General features: G+C 40.4%; 1 long non-coding RNA gene across 1 annotated transcript; it reads right to left on the bottom strand.

Annotated features, from left to right (window-relative positions):
* Positions 1 to 512: 512 nt before the first annotated feature.
* Positions 513 to 4,340, bottom strand: LOC308386638. Its single transcript, XR_013969829.1, has 5 exons — positions 4,105 to 4,340; positions 2,513 to 2,775; positions 2,248 to 2,419; positions 1,741 to 1,861; positions 513 to 1,436 (listed from the first exon to the last, which is right to left on the bottom strand). It is a non-coding gene; the product is annotated as an uncharacterized lncRNA (long non-coding RNA).
* Positions 4,341 to 9,411: the final 5,071 nt, after the last annotated feature.

The following is a 9,411-nucleotide window of genomic DNA, read 5'->3' as shown; positions in this document are numbered from 1 at the left end:
CCCATATTTTTTTAAGTCTTCTGAATGAAAAAGGGCTACAAGATGAATGTTCATCACCACAGAATTTAACTCTGGTGGCAAATTTCTCAAAACAAAATAAATACAACCAAGTTTGTGCACCCCCTTTTTTGAGCCTAAAGGATTAGCAGTTTCAAAATCGTCATAGTAGAGCTGGATCTGGAGAGCATGTTCTTGTTGTGAGAATAAACTGTGATTTTTGAAGTAGGAGCCGTCATTTAAATCTCTGTACAATCCCTCCATGTTTAGTTTTTTTTTCTGGAAACTGCTACAAAGTTCACTGTTTCGAAACATAGATGAAAGGGATCCCATGATAGGAACGTACATGAATTTATCATTGACAGGAACTTGCCTGTATGTCCCTGTTGTTCTATCTTTGCGTACATCAAAACGCACACCAAGAACATGCTCTATGGGTTCAACTATTTTCCATTTTTGCTCAAAATATCTTATCCTTTTAGATTCTGTGTTAAGACATGAAAATGGATTTCAAATCAAATCAAATCACTTTTTATTGTCACATCACATGTTTTCAAGCTGATCAAAGCAATCCTCAACTTTTTCTAAGGTTTCTCTTGATGTATCAGTTGACAAACAGTCGACAACAGATTGTTTTGCATGTGCATGGATGTCATTAACCAGTTCCTCCAATGAACCAACTAAACACTGTACAGTACTTTCAGGAACTCCTGATGATTGTACTTGAGCAATAACAGAGCTGCACATGTTCAGTATTTGCCTTTTTTCAACTGGAACCGGTGTAGTTATTGTCATGGGATGAGCCACATTTACAGGCTGTGAAACAGAGGTTCCATCGTTAGGTACAGGCTCAAAATTGTTGATGACCTCAGAGTGAACGCAGTCTCCATGTGCTCGGAATAAGTGCCGCTTGTAACCAGAGTACGTGTGAAAGATAAATGAACATCCAGGCTCTCCACAGGTCAAACGTAAAAACTTTCCTGGGTACAAACCATGCTGGAACTTCAAATGTCTAAATAACACTGAGCAACTTGTGTGGTGTATCTTGCAAATGTAACAGATGAACATTTCCAGTCAAAGTGCTGAATAGTGGATATCTTTAAACCGTACAGTGAAGACTTCCTCTTGTTTCATTGACCCGAGGACTGTCCTTCACGCTGCCAACATCAATGCCATACACTTGATGGTCTGGATGAATGTGTAGAAGTTGTCCAATGCCTTATCAAAGGACACGGCAAATTAAAAAATGTGCCTTGAAAAGTTTTGCCTTGTCAAAACCTGCATCTCCCATCTGTGTCACACAGGGAATGACCTTTTGATCTAGGACAATGTAGAAACTTTGGGTAGAAACTTTGGATGATGTTCTTTCTTTCTCCAACCCACAGGACGAATGGCTGAGTGGGGCCAGCCTTAAGAAAAGCCTCTGTGCTACCTCCCACCTGAGGGAGAGAAAGAAACCAAGTGATTCACATTAAACAAAATTGATAATCTGATGTTGAGGCATTGCTGTTTGAAATTATGACAATATTAAAATGTTTCACTCCGCGCGCACAATTATTTTTGTTTCAATGTGTACATTTAGTTTTAATAGAAACAATGACATGTCAGTCCTGCAACACCAAGCTTGTCTGGGATAGATACATCTGCTGCAGGTTGGATCACCTTGCCATCTTAAAATATCAGCCGTTGATAATTTGCATCTGTTCTCATCAAAAGAGAAATATACAATTCTAAAAAGCATACCTTGATGAATTTCATTAGGTGGTGAGCAGCATCTGATGTGCTAATCTTTGAAGACGTCCTTCCCTTAGATGATGGAGTGAAGTGAAGCAGCAAAAGAGGGCAGCCGCCTCGCAGTCCCAAACTACAGAATAGAAATTAAGATCATCACAATTACTGTCATTTAAAGGACCACAGCAGTCATTTTTCCACGTTATGTAATACCATGATGACATTTTAGACACCTGATAATTTTTCTAATAAGGCAGTTTTCCAGCGCCTTGGTATAAAAATTCATTTCTAGAGACTTAAAATCTTCTGGCCACCAAGTGAGTCATAACAATCGAGTCATAACAATAGTAAGATTATGTAACTTTTTTTGTGTTCAAACTACATTAAATGTCATTTCAGGTTTAACATGTTTGTAAGCTTGTTTTCATACCATACAGAAATGAGTGATATATTGTGTTGTGGGAATTAAGCAAATGCTGTAAAGGCATGCAAAATCTACCATTTCCAACTTACACTTACCAGCCTCGTTAGAGTAACGCTGTGCAGAAATGAGCAGCTCATCCAATTCTGTACTCTGGGACAGATTTTTGCAATCTTTGATGATCCTTGGCTTGAAGAATGTTGGCCACTTTGCAAGGAACTTACCAGACACTTCCTCCCCAAAAAACAGCATTGTGAAGTCTTGGTCAATCTTAAACACAAAGTGTAACAACAGAAACAACACATTAACAAGAAAACAAACAAAGGAACCACAAAGCAGTCATTAAATTATTTTATGCCTTACCAAGCCAGGTGTATCCAGAAATCTTGGGAAAAGGTCCAGGACAGTAGAAGCTATGGCAGGTTCTTGAACCACTTTTTGCCTATGTTGAAATGTCACCTTCATGTTGTCTTTGACATGTTTCATGTCAGTTGAGTGCCTCTTCCTTGCATTTATCACCTGACAACGGCCTCACATTTGAACACAAGTTGCGAAGAGTCTTGGGGCTGTCTTGAAAAGCTGACTTTGATTAGTTCATCTCTTCTCGGGAACCAGCATATCACCACCTGCCAAGAGTAAAATAAGGTCCAGCATATAACACCATTTCTTTGCAAAATATCTAGCATGTCTAGTCCCTTTAGACTGAGTTAAAATAAATTTTGTTAAGAAAAACATCCTTGGTCCATTTTTTAAGTAGTACAAGCTGTGTAACATGACTGCAATACAGTATTCTCTCAACTATCACAGGGGTTAGTAGGAACCATATTTCTATTTTATTATTTTTTATATATTTTAAGCGATAAAAACCCTCCCCACAAATATTCCTGACAATGTAGCGTTTGGTTTGTTCGTTTTTAAATTTCAAATATTGTATAACAAGACAAAACTGCAAATATGAACGCATCCCCCCCTCTCCCTCTTAACTAACCGATGCCTTTAATTGAACTACCAAATTAACACAATGGTCCTCTCTTTCTGGTCAGACACTTTGCAGCACTTCTGCTGTAATTTTATTCATATTTAACAAAATAAAAATGCAGAAATAAGTGTACACATTAGTTTTTGACTCTCACTGAACTAACAAAGCCAATCCCTCCACATGTTTGTACTCTCTTGTTACCTCGGCCAGGTCCGCGGCTCTGAACCGTGGTAATGACACCTCTGGCCAATACGCTGGGTTGTCGGGCTTGTAGCTTTACTGTCAGCGAACACAGTGTACAGTCGAATCTTAACAGCTTTCTTACAAGCAGGCACTCATTTTGGCGGCAGTGGTTATTATTATATTTACATGCTCTCTTCTTCCATTTCTCATCGGTAACAGCTCTTACTTTCTCCCTCTCTCGCGCTCAAACACACAACGGGAGGGGCAGTTCCACACGTTCTCCCCGCAGCACGGACTACACTACCCATGAGGGCCGGTAACACTCTGCCCTCATTGCCTTTATATTAAATCATTTTTGGCTAATGACAAAAAAAAGTCACTTTAAGGGCCAAATTGCATTATACTTCTTCACCTCACCTGACGTGGGCCGCAAGTGGCCTTTGGGCCACGAGTGGCCTCTGGGCCGCGAGTTTGAGACCACTGACCCTAAGGCTTTGGCAGTTTAATTCGAAAATAAATAAAAGGCATTTAATAAAAACTGTGAAATATATTAACATGTAATATTCATTACAGTCTGCCAATAGCCAGATTATGCTAAATGAATATTAGGAAAGAAACTGGTACTTTGCAGAGTTCTAGCTAGCAGTAGCCCAGCTTAACAAAAACCGTTAAAATTCAAATATGACACTTAAAGATGATGTATTTTGATATAAATACTATTTCTTTTACTAGTTATCATGTTACTTGTTCTAACATCAATCTAAAACTTAATATTTAACCGAATAAAACTTACCGCATCAGCAAGAAAAAATGGCGACCGAAGATTCTGGATTGCGAAGCTCCACAGGAAATGAAGGTGTGGTCTAATTTAACACCCACAGTGTTAAAATGCAGTAACGACTAAAATCTACACTTACACTTTTCAGGAATCAACTCCCGATGTGTTATTTTAACTCGATTAAGTGTTGAACTAACTCGGAACTCTGTTGAAATCTACTAACACTGAAAAATCAACACTGGCATTTTTGCTGTGTAATCCTTCTCTCAGGCTCACATGAATGAAGTTAAGCTTGCTATCAGATGCAGCAAAATGTTTTACATTTTTATTAAAGCGATTCTTCATTTCTCTGCTGCTTTTAGTTTTCTGTTCTACAAAATTGGTTTACAGAATGTGTAACCTGCAGTACCTGCCCGTGCATACATTACTGGAAAAAAGCATTTGGCCTCTTCCTGATTTCTTAGTTTTTTGAATGTTTGTCATATTTACATGTTGAAGGTTATCAAACACATTTTTAGGTTGTTTGCCATCCTTGACAGACAAAAACTTAATCAAGTGTTTGTGATAACTGGCGATGAGTCTTTCACATCGCTGTGGATGAATTTCGGCCTTCTCTTCTTTGCAGAGTAATTTCAATTCAGAGCTTTTTTTAAGGTCAGACCAAAGCATCTGAATTGGATTTAAGTCCAGACTTCAACAAGACCACCCCAAAGCCATGTTTTAGCCATTCAGAGGTGGACTTGTTGTGTTCTGGATCATTGTTCTACTACATAACTCAAGTGATCTTGAGCTTCAGGGCAAAAAGCAGTCCCTGTCTGTCACCATTTTTGATGTTGTTGTTATGAGACAGATGAGACAGAGTACCGGGCTGTGGTCGACTCCTTTGTCACGTGGTCTTAGCAGAATCATCTGCAGCTCAACGTGGCAAAGACCAAGGAACTGATCGTGGACTTCAGGAAGACCAGGAAACACTTGACCCCTGTTTCAATCCAGGGGGTCAGTGTTGACATTGTGGAGGACTATAAATACCTTGGAGTACACATTGACAATAAACTGGACTGGGCTAAAAACACCACAGCACTTTACAGGAAGGGCCAGAGTTGTCTCTATTTTTTGAGGCGACTGAGGTCCTTCAACATCTGCCAGAAAATGCTGAGGATTTTCTATGAGTCTGTTGTGGCCAGTGCGATCCTCTATGCTGTTGCATGCTGGGGGAGCAGGCTGAGGGTCGCAGATGCCAACAGACTCGATAAACTAATCCGTAAGGCCAGCAATGTTGTGGGGATGGAGCTGGACACCCTCAAGGTGGTGTCGGAGAGGCGGATGCTGTCCAAGATAAAGACAATGTTGGATAACACCTCCCACCCACTCCATGACATGCTGGTCAGTCACAGGAGCTCGTTCAGTGAGAGACTGAGATTACCGAAAAGCACCACTGAACGACACAGGAAATCATTCCTGCCTGTGGCCATCTCCCTGTACAACGCATCCACTTAACACACTGTTTACTGCTACAACTACATGTTTCTTTTTCAGCTATTTATTTATGAGTGACTTATGTATGTATGTATGTATGTATGTATGTATGTATGTATATATATATGTATATATTGTACTATTCTTAGTTAGTGTATTGTCTGTCTTGTCTTAATGTTGGTTTATAATGGAGCACTGTAACAAAAAATAATTTCCCCCAGGGATCAATAAAGTATTCTGATTCTGATTCTGATGACGTTATTTTTGTGTAATGCTGTTAGTTTTACATCAAATGTAACCAGACTCAAATCTTCCTAAACATTCAGCTTTTGTCCACAGAATATTTTCCCAGATGTGTTGGGGATCCTCCAGATGTTTGTCGGCATATGCTTCGTGTTGTTTTTGCTCAGCGGTGGTTTTCTTCTTGAACTCTCCCGTAGATGTCATTTTTGCTCATTCTTATTGTTGAATCGTGAACTCTCACCTTAACTGTGAGGCCTGCAGTTCTTTAGATTCTGTTCTGGGTTCTTTTGTGACCTCTAAGATCAGCGGTTTCCAACCCCTGGGGCACAGACCGGTACCGGTCCAGGAGTCGTTTGGTACCAGGCCGCGAGAGTTGAGGCTCGGGTGTAAATTGATGGTTTTTAGAGCTTTTATTGTTATTTTTTTAAAAATCGTTTTTATTGTTAACTCAGTTTCCCTGGGTCTTTCCCCATGTGTTATGAATAAATCTTCTGTTTTTTGATACTGGTAGTGGACATATGTAGTTGTATTTATTCGCGACACCTTAAAGGCCGGTCCGTGAAAATATTGTCAGACATAAACCGGTCCGTGACGCAAAAAAGGTCGGGGACCGCTGTCGAAGATGATTTGTTGATATGCTCTTGGAGTCACTTTGGTAGGCTGGCTACTCCTGGGAAGGTTCAACAATGTTCCACGTTTTCAGTTGTGGATAATGACTCCCATCGTGGTTCAAAGAAATGTCTTTGTAGATGTTAGTAACTTTGTTTCTCAGCTGTTTCTTTAGCTCATGGCACGATGTGTTGCTTTTATGAGATCTTCTAGCCTGCTTCATTTTGTCACATGGGTTCTATTTAAGCGATTTCTTGATTCAGCAGGTCCACCAGTAATCAGGCCCGGGTGTGGTTAGTGAAACAGAGCTCAACTTTCCAAAAAAAAAATGTTGTTAATCAAAGTAAATTCATGATTTAACAAGGGGGCAATTATTTTTTTCACATAAGGCCACAATTTGAAACGTGACAAATATGCAGATAGCACAAAGGGTCTGCTTTAACATTACAAGTTTCTGCACCTGCTCAGACCTTTTCAGTGTGTACCTGAGTTTGGCAGCATTTCATACAGGTGTAATCATTGCCATTCGATGCTACACACATACACACACAAATACACAGGTCTTACCAGGACATCTGATGCCAACAGACTGATGCCAGAGGTTAAGGTTAGCTTCTGCGGCGCCGTAGGAGCACAGCAACTAATAAACATCAGTCCAGCATTGTCTGTTTCCTCAGCACCTCGATGCACAGGTTCTTCATTAGCTCTTGGCAGCTTTGTGGCAGTCGGGGCTTCACATGCACCGCTTTTTCTTGCAATTTACATGCCAGTTTCAATGAATAGTAATGAGCACCGCTGTTGTTGCGCTGTTTGCTGATGACCTTCTGAGTCTCTCCTGGCATAGATATTGTTCTATCTTGCTGAAATGAATTGCATGCAAGTGGACCATCAGCAATTTTAATGCATGCTTAATAGGCCTTCCTGTATTTGACATCCACTGCTGCCTTCCATCATCCCTGTTAATACATGGCTGTGATGGCTTATATGCATTATACATACATTAAAGCAGATAAGCATTGTTGGCTGAGTGCACACAGGAGGTGCTTTGGACGCTCAATGTGACCCAGTATGTGCTACATATTGTCAAAAGTATTTCCTCGTGTGCCTTCACACACATATGAACTTGAGTGATATCACACTCTTAATCCATAGTTTTGCTACTATGACAGCTTCAACTCTTATGGGGAAGCTTTCCACAAGGTTTAGGAGTGTTTATGGGAATTTTCACCATTCTTCCAGAAGCACATTTGTGACGTCAGACACTGAGGTTGGTCGAGAAGGCTCGCAGTCTCCGCTCTAATTCATCCCAAAGGGTTTCTGTCAGGTTGAGGTCAGGACTCTGAGTTTGGTGTGGAAGTACTCGACGGCCCTGCACACTCATCCATGTCTTTATATGTTTTGTGCACTGGGGTGCAGTCATGTTGGAACAGAAAGAGGTCATCCATAAACTATTCCCAGCGTGAAATTGTACCGTTCTCCTGGCAACCGCCAAACCCAGACTCGCCCATCTGAAGCTTGATTCATCAGTCCAAAGAACACTGCTTTGCGTTGCCCCCGGTGATGTAAGACTTGGATGCAGCTGCCATGGAAACCCATTCTGTCTACTACTACTGTTTGTGAGTTTGGAGGTCTGTTGTGATTGACTTTGCAGAAAGTTGGTGACCTCTGTGCATCCCAGCATCAACTGATGGATTGGAACACCTGAATTTAATGATTTTGATGGATGAGTGAATAATAGAAACAAATAAAATCTTAATCCTATATGACAATGTGATCCTGACAGCGTGCCATCATTACACCTCAAACAGAGATCAAAGAGGCTCCTGCACCAGAGCGCAAAGTGTTGTGGCCGAAGTATTGTGTCATAATAAAAGAAATAAAGCTACTTCACATCTGAATTGCAGCACAGTTGTTACGGTACAAACTACCCAAAGATTTGGCATCTAGGATGTAAAGGGTGTGGCTCTGAAGGAGCTGCAGGTGTAATGAATTGCCCGTAGTGAAATGACAGGTGCAGGTGGAAGATGCTAGGTTTTCGAATGCTACCATCTTCGGGTTTCACTTCTCCCTCTTTAATTTATTTGAAAAACATTGTTACTTTTTTGTCTCTTCAACCATTGATCTGTCCTTGATGTGAGGAAGTGAGTGACTATCTCCTGACATACAGCATTTCAGACAGCGGGATTTGTAACCCTGCAATAAGAAGGTCTAGTTATTTCAAGTTTTTTTCATGATATCTATTTAGTCAAGGCATTGAAAGCTGTTTCCCTCTCTGGCAGGGACTTCTGGTACCGTAGAAATCAACAAACGAAAGCTTTATATATAATTGTCTTGAAGGTTTATTTTAATATAAGCACTTTGGTGATTTCCCTCATTTCTATCAATTACTTTGATCATTTTGATATGTTTTGTGGACACTGGGCAGCATGACGGTGTAGTTTAGCATTAATACATATTAATACATTGTTCACGTGAAGGTGTGGATTTAAAGCTGCAGGTGGTAAACTTGTATTTACTTCCTGAGAACCATATTTGATATCACTGGAACAAGCACTGCAGGCTCTGGCTCTAATTAGCTGTTTAGGTTATAAGTTCACGCTCAACGGAGCGCTTACACCTTCTATGTGTCGGTACAAAGACACAGCTTATCTTCTGAAAACTGATAACATGAAACACATTTTTTTATTTTGCTGCTGTAAAACTGAACAAACATAATGATGCCAACCACTCTCCGGGAGTGTCCATCAAAGCGATTTAAAGGAAAGTCAGTTCCAGTCTGAGCGGCGGTGGTGGTAAGACGCACCCCTTTAACAAGCAGTAAAGGATGTGTTGATGTTTTTATTTCGTTATGTCTCGCTGTAAGAGATCATTAGGTTTGTTAAAAATACACTTTCAGAACTGACAGCTAACTGAGCTTTTTGTTAGCTTTAACTTCTCATCCACAAAAATGACTGCACTCCTACTAGTGTTGGATTCAGTCATGATTTGCTACTG

The sequence above is a fragment of the Rhamphochromis sp. 'chilingali' genome (genome assembly GCF_963969265.1).
Source record: "Rhamphochromis sp. 'chilingali' genome assembly, chromosome: 19".
NCBI classification, from domain to species: domain Eukaryota; kingdom Metazoa; phylum Chordata; class Actinopteri; order Cichliformes; family Cichlidae; genus Rhamphochromis; species Rhamphochromis sp. 'chilingali'.
Note: the sequence above shows the minus strand (reverse complement) of the source record. Positions and strands in the feature narration are given on the sequence as shown.